Genomic DNA, 16109 nt, shown 5'->3' on the forward strand with positions numbered 1-16109 from the left:
GTTGCAACACCAGCCCGCCTTTTTTGTCCCATAGGTAGAATGGGGAAGCTCCTGGAATGTGCTGGAACCTTCTAGAAGGGAGGTTACGGTTTTTACTTTTGCCGCCTTGGCTAGAGGTCACCTGACCTAGGGATACATAAGTGAGGGAGGGAACTTTTTGCAGTTAGTTGGCCAGTTGGGGTGAAGCAGAGCTGGAGAATCCACGCAGGAGTGTAGGCGGTAGGGCCTAGCCAGGGACTTATGCCTCTGAGAGTGACAGGGCTTAGGTGCTGCCTCTTAAGTGAGTGAGGGATCCTGTGAAACCCACTGATCTTGCCCAGCAGTAGGAGGACCCAGGGAACCTCTGCCCAGCCTGACTAGGAAGGACCTAGTCGCCAACTCATCCCCTACCCCCCAAGGAACAGAACCCCAAGGGCGCCAGTATCATCTGCGCCACAAAGACTGACTTTTGAAACTGCAGAAGTAACATCCTGAAACTTCATGCCAAGCTGACTATTGTAACTTCGTAAAACGACTGATTGCCTGACTGCTGGGGATCGACCAGGTACTGGCGCTGTGTTTCCTGCGCTGCCAGACCTGACCTGTGACCCCCCGTGCAGATCTGCTGTCGAGCGCGGAGCTGGCCGAGCTCCCGCTTAATTTGTGACCCCCCCGGGTTCCAGGACCCGCAACGCGATCACCGCCGCGGCCCGTAGGCATCAGGGAAGTGTCAGTGCCAAGTCGAAGCCCGCGGAGAAGCCCGGGGCCCCGCCGCTGCCGTTGCAGCGTCAGAAGGAAGAGCGAGTGTCCGGGAGTGTCCCGCACCGTTGCGCGCATCGGAAGGAGGACCCGGAGCGGAACCGAGCGACGAGATCAAGGTAACCCCCCGGGGGCTGGGAGGTAGCGCGGCCGTGTGGCGGCCTGAGACTCCCCCCCCTGCTCCCCGGGAGTCGTGGGAAGGCCCGGTGCACCCCCTGCCAAGTGGGAACGACACCGCATGCAGGAACGGTGACTTTCCCCCCTCCGTGGGATTTCCCGCCGTAATTGTGAGTCTCCCCTCCGTGGGATTACCCTCTCCTGGGGACTGCCGTTCACTTGTACTCAACGGGGCTCAATGCGCTCTATGTCCCCGTAGCGCTGATCGTTCACTTGTCTTCAACAGTGCTCAATGCGCTCGATGTCCCAGTAGCGCTGATCATTCCATTGTATTTAACAGTGCTCAGTGCGTTCTATGTGGGAGTAGCGCTGATCGCTCAAGTGTATTTACCAGTGCTCAATGCGTTCTATGTTAGAGTAGCGCTGATCGCCCAATTGTATTTACCAGTGCTCAATGCGTTCTATGTTAGAGTAGCGCTGATCGTCCAAGTGTATTTACCAGTGCTCAATGCGTTATATGTTAAAGTAGCGCTGATCGTTCAATTGTATTCAACAAGTGCTCAATGCGTTCTATGTCTCAGTAGTGCTAATCATTCATGTGTTGCATCCACAAGCGCTCCTCTCGCCAGTGAAGGCCCCAAGTGCAAGGCGCTTACGGTACCCACCCTGCTTATGCTCAGGGTGCTAGGCAGGCATTATACGACCGCAAGTTATGCTCATGTGCCTTTGTTTCTTCGTAGACACCAGTAGCGCCACGTTTGCAGGCCCCGGCCCGCAGCACTAGGGAAGTTCATACTGCAGGGGTTGCGGAGGTAACAGTACTGAGAGGCTGTAATGTACATGTTAAAGCGTACAGGTAATGAGCAACTGTAATGTACATGTTAAAGCGTACAGGTAATGAGCAACTGTAATACACATGTTAAAGTGTACAGGTAATGAGAAACTGTAATGCAAATGTGAATGTGTATAAGCTAAGATACATTGCCCTCCAAGAGCACCGTGTGTGCTCCTTTGATTAGATAAAACCTGATTAATTTGCATTCACCTTATTGTGTGGCGTCCATTAGTGTGTGCGTTTACTGCTTCAGAGGATGCGTGTGTTGTATGGTCGCTTAACACACAGGCCTTTGGGTGCCCAGCCGCTCGTGTCACGTTACCCCCTTAGGGCTTGGTGACCCCAGGTCTTACAGGCCCCAAGAGGATTGACAACTGTCTTAGCAGTGAAAAAGCACACAGGGTCCCTGCATCAGCTAAGAAGTCAGATTTGCCTCCAAAATGATGGTGTAGAGGTTGATGAACTTCAAAGACCAAGACTACAGCTGGCATGCATTCATGGCATTTTAGAGATGGACAGTACCAAAGTCCTCTTGTTCACACACAACACAACAGAAGAACAACAGTAGCAAAGTTCCTTTCATTCTTCTTTCAGATGCAAATCATCAAGATGAATTGCCACTACTTGCTACTATGCCAAGCAAAATTAAAAATGCTGATAGACAGCAGTGCAACCTTCTCCACAAGCCTGCAGGAGGCCTGAGACTGGGCCAGGTAACGTGACGTGAAGGAAGTACTCCGGACCAGCCATGACTTCAAACCACAATGGCAAAGGAAACACATTAGGAGGAGCCTGTCACATTGCAAAGACCATCAGCTCCACAGGTGAGGGAGACTCGATAAGGCAGAGGCAACAGTTACTGTACTAGGCCTTGGACTGAGAGTCCCTGGCCGACTAGACAAGGTTTCCACAGCACAGAACTCAAGTGTTGGTTTGGAATTCGATATAGATGATTGTGACATGTCTCACCTCATGAGCAATACTTCAGAGAACATCACAATACAACTGAGGGTGAGTTCACTAATGTTTCATATGGCCATGTATGGATTCACTCTGCAGTCAGAAAGTGTAGCATAAACTCAGTGTGGGTTGGTACGAGATTGTGAGCCTAAAGGCTCCGGTGCAGGGCAGCTTCACGCGAATGCCTGATTAGAAAGGATTTGCTGCAGCACCAATGTCCACTAATTTTTCTCTTTTTTAGTTTATATTTATCGCCTCTGGGACCCGGCCTACGGATGAGTCTGTGGAATATGTGAGACCCTGGGATTATAATGGGCTGATGGCTTTAGGAGAAAGTTTTGTTTTTGTGCATGTTTTCGACTGTTGCTTTATCTAGTTGGAGAGTGGAATGCAGTTTGCAGACTTCAACTGGTAGCACAACGATTCACAATATTTCAATAGCAAACCACACAGAAGGGATCAGTTTCTCCTTAAAGTAGTTGAGGCTAGAGGGGGGATAAAAGGCAGGTACCAAACACACAGCACATTAAGAGCGAATGGTGCTCACCAAAGCACATTTCTAACTTTAAGGTCAGAAACCTGGGACATGCCATTAAGAGTACAGATGTATCTTAGAGGTTCATTTTGACTTCCTGCTGGAAATGCACCTAAGTAGAATAGAGTCTTAGAATTTCCACTGTTTTAGCCAAAGGGTATATGTTTTACACAATTGATTCTGTGTATGTTAAGGGCATGCTGATCTAGATCAAGTTGTGAGGTTTCATTTAGGATAAAGAACAAAGGTAGATGAGGAGGGATGCATTGTTTACCTAGCTGGGGAGCTAGATGGCATACATACTTAGACCACTTATCACCACTGCTGGCAGACTCCCTGTAGATCTTTGGTGACTTTATCTATGTGCCGGATGTACAAGCTGACGGATCATAAACACAGCTGCTAAGCCCTCCGAAAAGAAAACTCACTGAGAAGCTGGTATAATGGGTAGAAGGCCACACATCTGACTGGCAGGAAGTTTTTATACTATTCATCCCTGAATTCTCTCTATAAGATGGAATATTTGGCCAAGACAATACCAGATCATTACCCACTGCCGATGGGAGTAGCAATGGGTTAGGATTCCCAAAATGGAGAATACAACCATCCACACTAGATAATGCAGCCTATATGGATATGCTCAAAGAGGAAAATGTACACTATTTCCATACAAACTCAGGAACCACAGGAAACATTCTGTTTGAATGGGAAGTATTAAAAGTCTATGTAAAGGGCATCACACTAAAACCACTTCATCTATATAGGCTGGAGGCATATCTTAGGTGTCTGGAAAGGAAGACAGTAGATTCCCCTGCTAAGCAGCAGAAACTGTGTTAAAAGATAAAGCAAAACACCTGTGTGACAGGTTGGTGCTTGTTGATTACCAAGAATATGTGTTATACCTCTGCCTCAAGGATGCGGAGGCAGGATCATGAAGCTCTGTGGTTCTGTTCCTAACAAAACCACACATTTCTGAGGTTTCATTTAGGTCCCTGGAAGAAAGGAGAATAAAAGCAAAAGTCTTTCATTACTTTGTATTAATATACTGCACCTTTTGGCAGAATGTATTACTAGTCCGAACCAGAAAACAAGGGCCTGAAGGAATATTTTGAAACAATTAGCAGAACGGGCTCATTAGTAGGCTGCATTCACAAGCTGGAGTCCTTCTCTTCTGTGTATCAAGAAAATATATATCTGAACTTAGAACATAATTTGACTTCAACTGTCTTAACACGGAATTTGGAAGGGGACAATAATTACCCCTTTGTATTAATTGGTGATATCTTGGAATCTGAATAAGAAGGTAAATTCTTCATCAAGTTGGATTTGAGAGTGGCATATCATTTATTGATAATCAAGCATGGTGAATGGCATCCTGGATTTGTTCACTATTTGTCAATTACGAATATTGGGAAATGTCCTTTGGAAGATGTAATATGCCTTATTTTTAAGAGGTTTATAGAAGCTGTCTTTTCTGCTATCCTTAACCACTTTGTCATTGTATATCTTGACGATATCCTGATTTTTCTCTCCCAATTTGTCTGCATGAAGAGCATACTATTACAGTGCTGCAGTATTTACAAGCACATACATTGATTTGTAAGCCTGAATGGTGTGTTTTTTGAGTCCAGACAAGTAGAATCACTTGGTTTTGTTTTGTTTCAGAATGGACTCTTAATGGAACCTCTTAAGGTGTCTGCAGTTACCAATTGGCTACTTCCAACCACTGATAGAGAGGTGAAATGTTTTCTTGGCTCTGCCACTTTTTATAGGGAGTTCATTTCTGAAAATGAGCTGCATTCATTACCAGTCTAATAAATAAATAGCAGAATTATTTGGAATTCTATTGCTAATGAGGCTAAGGAGGGTTTAAAGAGAACTTGTATACCGACTTACATTTGTTTCCACCTCACTCTTTGTCAAACTTTAATTGTAGAGACTGACCATTATGACGTGGCATAAGATGCTGTCATTCTTCAGAAACAGGAAGATGAATCCTTGAAACACCCAGTGTTCTTCTCTTCTCAGTATTTGTCTACCTGTGAAACTAATTATTCTGTTGTTGAAAAGTAAATGTTCACAATGAAAGATGCCTGTTCTAAATAGTGACATTTGTTAGTAATGGCCAGCATCCTGCTGCCCTATCAGCCTTAGGGTGGTCTTCCCCCAAACCTTTTGCCACAATCCTCATATTTTTGCTTACCTCGTTTTTGTTGGCTTTAGGACTCTGCACACTTTACAACTGCTAACCAGTGCTAAAGGTCTAGTGCTCTCTCCTCTAACCATGGTGCAGTTGGCCTACACCCAGTAGGCACATTTAATTTTCTTGTAAACTAAATTAATAGTATAGTGGTACTACACATGCCTAGAGCCTGCAAAATAAATGCTTCTTGTGGGCATACACCACTGATTATGCCACCTACTTAAGTAGCCTTTCAAACACGCCCCAGGCCTCCAATTGCAGCCTATTTGTGCAGTTTAAACCTGATATTTTGACTTGGAAAAATAAGTCTTCCCTCCATAACCCATAGGGTGGGGTGCATTGTATTTAAAAAGTGAGACACATGCTTTTAAGCTTTACAAATCCTGGTAGTCAATATTCCCTAAATTTGGTTCTCACTATTGCAAGGTCTACCTCCGCTTTAGGATAAAATTGGATTACTGTATTGCGTTTAATAAGTGATAACAATTGATTTGGAGCAGGTTGGAAGTCATGTTTGGTGTCTGATTAATTGTAATTTGAAATCCTCTTTAAGGGTCAAAGCATATTTTAAGCCACTATTCTCAAAATGCCACTTTTAGCAACCTGGCATTTTCTACTATCAACCATTTATGCCATTTACCTGTATGCTGAGTCACATGACTAGGTGTAGATGGCAGTTGGTCTTTGTGTATTCCTCCCAGACAGTGAGACATAGGGGGAATAGGTGTTGGCATGATGGGACATTTTGTCAGGATGGGGGGAGAGTTGTCACCTACCACACTTGCACTTCAAAGACTTTCCCTCTGCACAATCACAAAGGGCTTCACACTAGTCTATTAGCACCCCAGACAATCTGTGGCCAGGACAGGGAGAAAGGAATTTCCAGTCACCTCTGTAGGGGTAGGACTCTAGAAACTTCTTCCACTTCAAAGAGTGTATAAATATTGGACCCTCTGACTCAACACTTCAGACCTGTGGAAGAAACCGAAGAAGGACTGCTCTGCTGCTCCGCTGCTCTCCTGCCCTGCTGGTCTGCCTGCAAGGGGTACTACTCTGCTGCCCTTCTATCTGAGGAACAGGGACTGAATTTACAACTTGAACCCACCACCCTCAAAGTGCTAGTTAGCTGACATAACAGGCTCCTCTGTGACAACACAACCCAATACATTTCAACGCAGGACCACACATCACTGCGCCAGTTTCGCAGCATCGCAAACACTGACCCAGTGCAACGTATCTCGCCTCCAACAACCAGACCAACTCGACGTATCTTGACGCTGGACCGCACAGCACAGCTTCTGAGCTGTGGTTGTGCAAGCACAGACCTAGGGCAACGCATCTCAATCCCGACAACCGTCCCATCTTCATGCATCTAGATTTAGCACAAACCCATCTCACAGCACCAGCAGCTTCATTGACCTTGATGCAGCATGGCACAACTTGGTGCAGAACCTCGCATCACAGCTCCCATCGACGGCTCCTTGACGTCTTCGATGCACAGACCAACACAAGGACTTCAGATCTCAACGCACCAGGACCAAGGTACTTTGTTACCGTGGACTGAACACAGTCCTGTGTCCAGCTCATGCTCCATCACCGTTGGACTGGCTTGGTTCCCATCCATCGCAAACAGATAATTTTTATTCAAGTCTTTAAAATTACATATCCCGGGAGGAGCCTAGCGCGCAACCAAGATGGCCGCGTAGGTGCGAGGCTCCCGAGGACCTCCGCGACCTCCTGAATTAATCCTGGCTATATCCTGTCCTTTTTGAGGGGACTGTGTCGGTGAACCCGAGCTGAAGCGCCACCCGTTTTCCGTGTTCGAATCGGACCCCGAACACCGGCGGGAGCGCCGATCGAAGGTAGCGGTCTTCCCCGTGCCGGCCCCCCGGATTGGAGTAGTGGGGCGATCCGGGGACAAAGTGAATAACGGCGGCGGGCACGGCTGGGCGACTCGCGTACCCCGCGCTTGCACTTTCACTTTTGCGCCCTCCTCGCCTCCAGCGAGGTAGGGTCGCGAAGCGGGGTGCGGTGGTGTGGTCTTGTCCAGGTGCCCGGCTGACCCGCCTGCTGTGGATCGTCCTGCGGTGCGGTGGCCGCCCTCCCCCCCCAGGACCCCGTGAACGGGTCTATCGGCCCTTTTGAGGAGATTGGCACGACGGTGGGAGAGCAAGCATGTCCACCAAACAAGATGGCGACCGGGCGAAGGTGAAGACGACCCGCCGTGGCCCGGCGCACCAATCCAACAGTATGGACCGCTACACTCTCCAGAAGGGATCTCCGGAGACATCGCGCACGTCCCCGGCGGGCCTGACGGAGCCGCCTGCCCAGCCGGTGGACCTGACCCTCCGGGACGTCATGGGCGCCATCGCGGAGATGAAGGCCTCGGTGGACCAGCGCTTCGACACCCTAGCGCAAAAAATAGACTCGGTCCTTGTGGATGTGAGCCTGGTGAGGGCCGACCTGTCTAAGACGAATGACCGGGTCGATTCCCTGACCCACACCACAACGGGCCTCGAGACAGATGTGGCGGCCCTCCAAAAGGAGGTGCGCCGGCTTGGCCAGGCGAGCGCCCTGATGGACCGGCGACTGGAGGATTCCGAGGGTCGGGCCAGGAGGAATAATGTTCGTATTGTGGGGGTGCCGGAGGGACGAGAGGCGGAGGCCGCCGACCTTTTTGTGGAAGATCTAATCCTTACCCATCTGCAGCCCCGGGGCCTGAGTAAGCTTTTTGCGGTGGAGCGTGCTCACCGGGTCCCTGGGGGCAGGCCGAAGGCCGGTGCCCCGCCGCGGCCTCTCATCGCCCGGATTTTTAACTTTCGGGACAGGGACGCTATCCTGCAGACCTCCAGGCAACAGGGACCGGTCAAGCTTGACAACATGGATGTGCGTTTCTACCCAGACTTTACTCCGGCGGTCCAAAAGCAGAGACTCAGTTTTCTCGGTGTTAAACGTCGCCTGCGGGACCTGAACCTAAAGTACTCAATGCTCTTTCCAGCTAAGCTAAGGGTGGAGGTGGAAGGTCGCACGCACTTCTTTGATCGCCCCGAGGCGGCTGGGGACTGGTTGGACGCTCTGCCTGATGATCGGGGACGGGGGGTGGGGGGGGTGCGGGCGGTGGAGAGGGCCTGCCGGATCAGAATTAAGGGGTGAATAATAGGCCCTGCTCGGGACAATACTTCTTTACCATTTCTCGATCGTGTATGTTCCCCTCCTATGGAGGTCGTACGGGGTCTGTTGGGGGCTTCCCTCCTCCTCTGGGGTACTAGTTAGTCTTTCTCTATGGGGCGACAGGCACACTGCACTTTGGGGGGGCTGACTGGGCTCATGCAGGGGTGCAGGGAGGGGGGAGTTCTGTTGGGATGGGGGGGCGGGGGGGGGTGTTGTTTGTTCGCACCGCAAGGCAAACCCTTTACTGTATTGCTGTTCTCGAACTGCTCTGTGGGGGACGACTGATTGCTTCTACGTATGATGGGGGGTAGGGACTTGGCTGTGTTGTCCTGGAATGTTAACGGCCTGGGGGATCGGATTAAGCGTGGTGTGGTCCTGCAGTTCCTGAAACGTATATCGCCAGATGTTGTTTTCTTGCAGGAGACACACCTTATAGGTAACTCCTTCAATGCCATGAATCGGCGAGGCTATCGTTTGGTGGCCCACTCGGGCTTCACTTCGGGGTCGCGGGGTGTGGGTATCATGATCAAGAACTCGCTCCCGCTGGAAATTGATGAGGTGCGCCATGACGAGAGGGGACGTTACACTGTCCTGGTGGGTAGAATGGAGGGTAGAGTGATTGTTTTCATGTCAGTGTACGTCCCGCCTGGGTTACAAGCTACTACATTTGCGGACCTGGGGCGCCTCCTCCTGGACCTCCCGGGTGGCCTGCTGGTGGTTGGGGGGGACTTCAATGCGGTAGTTTCTGGGTCTATGGATCGTCACCCCCCTAGGGACCTCCCCCGGGCACAGGCGTGGCTGTCCGGCCTTTTAGACACACTGGGCCTGGTGGATTGCTGGCGACTAAAGCACCCTACGCAGCTGCAATACACTTTCCACTCGGGCGCCCATGGTAGCCTCTCGAGACTTGACTACATCCTGGTCCCGGCGGCCCACGCTGGGAGGGTAGGAGAGGTGTGCCATCTGGCGCGGGGTATTTCGGATCACTCCCCATTACTGTTACATTTTGATGTCTTCCCGAGGGGGGAGGGCAGGGTGGCCCCAATCAATGCATGGTACTTGCGAGACCCCACTATTCGTGCCGACTTGATCAAATCCTTACAGCGATATTTTGACGAGAATGTGGGGTCTGTCCCTTCGGCCATCTCCCTGTGGGAGGCCTTTAAGGTAGTCCTCAGAGGGGAGGCCCTCTCCTTTATCTCTCATTCCCGGAGGCGTGAGCGGGAGGAGGTGACCCGGGTGGAGGCCGAGATTGTGGAACTGGAGGGTGACCTGGGGAGCGGGGTAACGGATGCCAAGTTGCATGTTTTGCACCTCAAGCAGGCGGCCTATAGGGCCCTCGTCACGGAGGCGGCCAGGGGCCTCAGTAGAGAGCAACAGGGACGATTGTATGATGTGGGTGATAAGGCGGGTAAATTGATTGCGTGGTTGGATAAGAGGGAGAGAGCGAGTCGTGTGGTTCCTTTGATTGAGAGGATGGATGGTACGCGTGTCACCGAGCCGGAAGCCATCGTCTCCTGCTTCGCGGATTACTTCCGCGAGGTGTACTCCCCGGTTTCCCCCTGCTCGGAGGAAGATTCCCATTCCCTGCTTCGGGACATAGCGCTGCCCTCCCTTTCGGTGGAGGACAGGGATTCGCTGGACGCTCCTCCCACCTCGGACGAAATTGCCCTGGCTATTCGCTCGGTCGCGTCCGGCAAGGCCATGGGCCCTAATGGTCTCCCCATCGAGCTTTACAAGCTGCGCCCGGATGTACTAGCGCCCCACCTGCGCGCGATGTTCCTGGCGGCCCACTCGCAGGGTTCCCTCCCACCGGACCAGCGTCTGGCCACGATTGTGGTGATACACAAGGAGGGGAGACCCCGTGAGCGGGTCACATCCTACAGGCCAATTTCGCTCTTGAACGCGGAACCCAAAATCCTCGCCAAGGTGTTGGCCAACCGGTTGGTCGGTGTGGTGGGCGACCTGGTCCACCAAGACCAATCTGGATTTATACCCCATCGCAACACGGCTCTTAATCTGCGACGCTTGCACGGGGTGCTCGCGCGTGTCCCGTTTGTGCGGGAGCCGGCCATCTTGGCATCCTTAGACGCCACCATGGCGTTTGACACGCTTGAATGGCCATACATCTGGGCGATGCTGGCGAAATTCGGATTTGGCCCGGGGTTCATTAGCTGGGTCAAATTGTTGTATTCGGGCCCATTGGCGCAGGTGGTGGTGAATGGGCGAGTCTCGGCCCCATTCGAGCTGGGGCGGGGCACGCGCCAGGGTTGCCCCTTGTCGCCGCTCCTGTTTGCACTGGCCTTGGAGCCCTTGGCGGAGTGGCTACGGTGGCACCCGTCTATCCGTGGTCTCCGCTGGACCCCTGAGTATGAGGACCGCGTGTCCCTCTACGCCGATGATATCCTTTTGTATCTCGCCTCCCCGCGCAAATCGCTGATTGTCCTGGTTGATGTTTTGCGCTCCTTCGGGCGTAACTCAGGCCTTGTCATCAACTGGGCGAAATCCTGCGTATATGTGCTTTCCGGGGAGGCTCCGGCCCTACCGCGTGACTGCCCGATCCAGATTGCCTCCCAGGGGTTCCGGTACCTGGGTATATATATCACTCTAGACCCGGAGGCCCGCTATGAGCGGAACTTGTTGCCCCCCCTCCAGCGCTTGCGAGAGGATGTCGCGCGTTGGCGGCGTCTTCCGCTCTCGCCACTTGGCCGAGCGGCCTTGTTTAAGATGATGTCCTTGCCGCGCTTTCTGTACGCCCTCCAGAACACTATGGACTTGGTACCAGCGCGCTACTTCCGCGAGGTGGAGGGCCTGCAGCGACGCCTGTTCTGGGACGGGAGGCCGCGTATTGCTCTGGCCAAATTGACGCTCCCGTGGTACGATGGGGGGGTCGCCCTCCCGGATATTAAACGGTATTACTGGGCCTCCCAGCTAGCTGCAATCAATCATGGCCTTTACGGGCCCGCCTTGAACCCGGCATTTGAAATGGACAGGATGCTCCTGCCCGGTGGCGATTATAATCGGGCGCTCTACTCTGGCACGCCCGACTCCCGTCTGACGGGACCGACGCGTGTCATGGTGCGTGTATGGCACGCGGCTAATGCAGCTATGGGGTGGAAGGACCGTTTGACCCGGGCGTCACCGCTATATGCGTCTGAGAGGTTGGGCTCCCTGTGGACATCGAAGGGCTTCGAGAAGTGGGACACGATCGGAATCAGCACGGTGGGAGATCTCTGGACGAGGGGGGGTTTCAAGACTTTTGAGATGCTGCAGACGGAGTTTCAGCTGCAAGGCAGTGAGTACTTTCGATACTTACAAGTCCGCCACGCGCTGGCCTCCGTCTTCCCGGATGTTGCGTCCATTCCGGAGTCTTCCCCCCTAGAGGACAGGGTGCTGGATGGCCATGTACCAGACAGCACGATCTCCCTTATATATAAAAAACTGATCAATGACAGATCGTGCCTGCTGACTGGCCTCCGCGAGGCCTGGGTTGCCGATGGGCTGGAGCTGGACGACGAGGATTGGATCTCCGCGGTGGCCTCTCCGAAGGAGGTGGCCATCCCGGCTCGCCTTCGCTTCGTCCAGCTTAAGATCCTTCACCGGGTTTACGTCACGGGGCCGAGGCTTTTACGTATGGGCTTTGCTGGTGACGGATTGTGTAAGCGCGGCTGTGGTGCTTTGGCAACTTTCATGCATATACTGTGGGAGTGCCCGAAAGTGGAGCGATTCTGGCGTGGTGTGCATGAGGTTTTGCGTGTGGTTACGAGTGTCGCACTGCTGCCTGAAGCGAGGAGATGCTTGCTGAATGTGTGGGAACCAAATGATTATTCGGTCCCGCAGACGCGGTGGGTGACTCTGGGATACATGATAGCGAAGCGTGACATTGCCCAATTGTGGGGATCCCAGAGGCCCCCGGCGGTGTTGGCCTGGAAAGAACATATGGATTGGTGTATGTTTCGTGAAAAAGTAGTGTATGTGGCGAGGGGTAAGCCTGGGGCGTGGGTGAAAATCTGGAGCCCCTGGAACGCCTACCGTGGGGGTATTTGTGAGCCGCCACTGCTACCGGCAGCCTCGCCAGCCCCATCTCCTTAGCCGACCCCCTCCCTCAGCCGTGGGCACGTGGCTCCCCAGTCCCTGCTATACTCCCATTCCCCTCTTCAGAGTTTTGCTGCTGGTTAGGATCCCCCATTTACGGAGCACGTACTGTCACTTGGATCGCGGGTTGCCTTGCGGGTGTGGTTTTTTGTGTTGTTCTGTTTGACAAAAGGAAACCGTATTGTGGGCTAGGAGTTATGCGGCCTACGCTATTGATATCATCTGATTTGCCAATCTGCTCCGCCAAGAGACTCTCACTGTATGTATGTTATATGCCTTTTGCTACTCTAGCGGCCGGCCGGATGGTTGTAGGCCCATGCCTGTAACTTTTTCATCGTGCAATAAACGGTTTAAAAAAAAAAAAAAAAAAAAAAATTACATATCCCCAGTTTTTTTTTTTTTTTGCTGTCAAATAATTCATTGAATGTTACTCTATCTAAATTGGTGTGAGCTTTTTCTAGTGTTATGTTGTCACTTTGTTGCTATTTGTGTGTTGCATAAATACTTTACACATTGCTTCTAAGTTAAGCCTGACTGCGTGCCAAACTACCATAGGGTTAAGCATAGGTTAATGAAGTGCATTTTTGTGCCTTGCGCTAACAGCAATTGTGCTTGAGAAGGGTTTACCCCATCAACCAACAATCAAATTTCTCACAATTGTGTTCAGTGGTGGTTTCAGTACTTGTGTTTCTGCCATGCTATACAGTGTTTTTGTATAACACTAAAATCACAGTTAAAGAATTTGATACCAATTTGATTTTTTTTTATTCTCCTTGATTGCCTCTTTTGTGTTTTCACTCTCATTCTACCTGACTGTCTCTGCCTGTGACCATACCCGCAAGAATGGAATTGGAACACCTCAATCTGTAGAGCTACACTGTGGCTGAGCTCAATGAGTTGTGTAAGGAAAGGGGGATTTCAACCAAAAAGGCCACCAAGAAACTGGGGGTCCAGAAGTCTAAGAGGGCCTGGGCAGAGGCTCACCAGTTGTTGGCAACAACAGGGAACCAGGATGAGGAGATGGATATGGAGGGGCAAGAGGAGGACTTGGGCACAGGTACTGAGCTGCAGCACCCAGAGGAGAAAGACAACTTATCCCTAGGAATGGAGCTCTTTGCCTGGGCAGAGAGCAGTGTGTCCTTCCAAGGCTTGTCCCGAGAAGAGCCGGTGGACAGGAGAGCAGAGTGGGAATTCCAGCTGCTGATGGCCAAGCTCAAAATGGAGGAAAATAAACTTGCCACCTAGATATAATTTTTAAATGCTAACTCATGATCGTGTTCATTTCATTTATCCCCCCTAAAAAAAACTAGTTTTGCAAAATCATACTAACACCAAATCAAATCAATAAAATTAACAAAAATAATGCAGCCATTAGCATGACCTATGTTTGTACAACTGATAACATTTAAAAATTATATTTAGGTTTTCGCGTAGTGTGTCATTGAAAATCTGATACATTGTTTTTTCTTGTACTGTAGTTACCCCTGACGAAGAGCGACACGCTTGAAATGCATTGGGTCAAATTATTCATATCAACTGTGGAACTGGGGATTTTGACATGCTGTATCAAAGGCTAATGGGCATTATACACGCACTTGAAAATTGGAATCACCATGTTTTACAATTCAACAAAATGTGAAATAAAATGAAGACTAAGGAAGGAATATGGCTGAAATTGATTAACTTTGGAATCGATAAGGTGGAAGCATTCTGGGACTCATATAATTTATATCAGCTTGTTTAGTGAATGTTTCTTGGTGCCTCCGGACGAAGAGCACACACCAGGATAGCATCCTTAAATGAATACCTGTGATGAACTTTGGAGTAAAAGGTGTGCGGGCCTAGGAAATATTTTCTGTAACAGTGTACAGTCGTCCGACCCGACCCAGCACCCGAGGATTACACTAATGGCGAGAGAAATATTAGCTATAATTTATGGACATCAGTCACACTCAGAACTTCGTTGAATTTTTTTTGTATAATGAACAATTTTTATATTTGCTTTTTTATACTCGCAGTTTTACAGTCACTACATAATGTCGATAGTATGGGTTTATGTATAGGTTTTCTGTTTCACGTGTGCGTTACAATTGCTTTAATTATTTTGGTCAGTTTCTTGAAGATTTCCTTTGTTTCTATGGATACACATAGGGGTCGATTCCGATCCTGGATTTTTTTTTTCCCGTACGACTCATATCCGGATTTTTTTACGTATGAATCGTACAAGTCCCGTACAAACGGCGAAGTACGATTCGTACGTGGAAAATACATACGAATCGCCTCGGGAAAAGTCTACGAGACGTCCCCGGACAGTTTTACTTACAACTCGTAAAACTGAAGTCTGAGCACGCAAGTACGTTCCGTACCGCCCATCCAAAAACACATGCGCATTGAAAAGGCCCCGTACCGAGCGAACTTTGCACGACCCCTACCCCGAGTACACTTGTGCCTGGGGTACGAGTCATACGGCCCCCCCAGCCTCCCACCCCTTCCGCGTACCTCCGCACCGTACCCCCCACCCCCGTATGTACGGACCGTACCCCCCACCCGCATATGTCCGCACCGTACCCCAGGCGTACCCCCCACCCGCGTTTGTCCGCACGATACCCCAGGCGTACCCCCCACCCGCGTATGTCTGCACCGTACCCCAGGCATACCCCCACCCGCGTATGTCCGCACCATACCCCAGGCATACCCCCACCCGCGTATGTCTGCACCGTACCCCAGGCATACCCCCACCCACGTATGTCCGTACCGTACCCCAGGCGTACCCGATCCTCACATATGTACGGACCGTACATACGCGAGGATTGGGGTATGCCTGGGGTACTATGCGGACATACGCAGGTGGGGGTACGCCTGGGGTACGGTGCGGACATACGCGGGTGGGGGTACGGTCTGTACATACGGGGGTGGGGGGTACGGTCCGTACATATGGGGGTGGGGGGTACGGTCCGTACATATGCAATGTTGGGGTACGCACCGTACATGATGACACGTACGATGTGGGTGATGGCGTGTACGTCGCGTTGCGGGCCCCCTTTTCCTCGTGCATCGCAGCGTACTTGGCTTGTCCGGCACTTTTTTGCTCCCGTAAAAATATAGCCGTGCGGAGTGCTGTAGGTATGAATCGTACTTGCTGGTCCGTAAAACGCTGCCTGACTCCGCGCGGACGTCGCGTACACGCTGTCCAGGATCGTAATTGTATGTATTTTTTTGCCGTACTGTGTTTTTTACGATTCGTACGGAAATGGTATTTCTGTACGAATCGTACTTGCTGGTTTGTACGGTGGAATTCCCGGGTACGAGTCGTACGGAGAAAACGCTCCGTACGACCATTTGTACCCGGGTTTTACAGGATCGGAATCGGCCCCAGAGTGGGGAAACACGTGGTTGGAGTGGGGCGGTTCATTTTAAATTCACATATAAGTCACAGTGGGAGCATGGGTAATGTT

The sequence above is a fragment of the Triturus cristatus genome, chromosome 4_1 (genome assembly GCF_964204655.1).
Source record: "Triturus cristatus chromosome 4_1, aTriCri1.1, whole genome shotgun sequence".
NCBI lineage: Eukaryota > Metazoa > Chordata > Amphibia > Caudata > Salamandridae > Triturus > Triturus cristatus.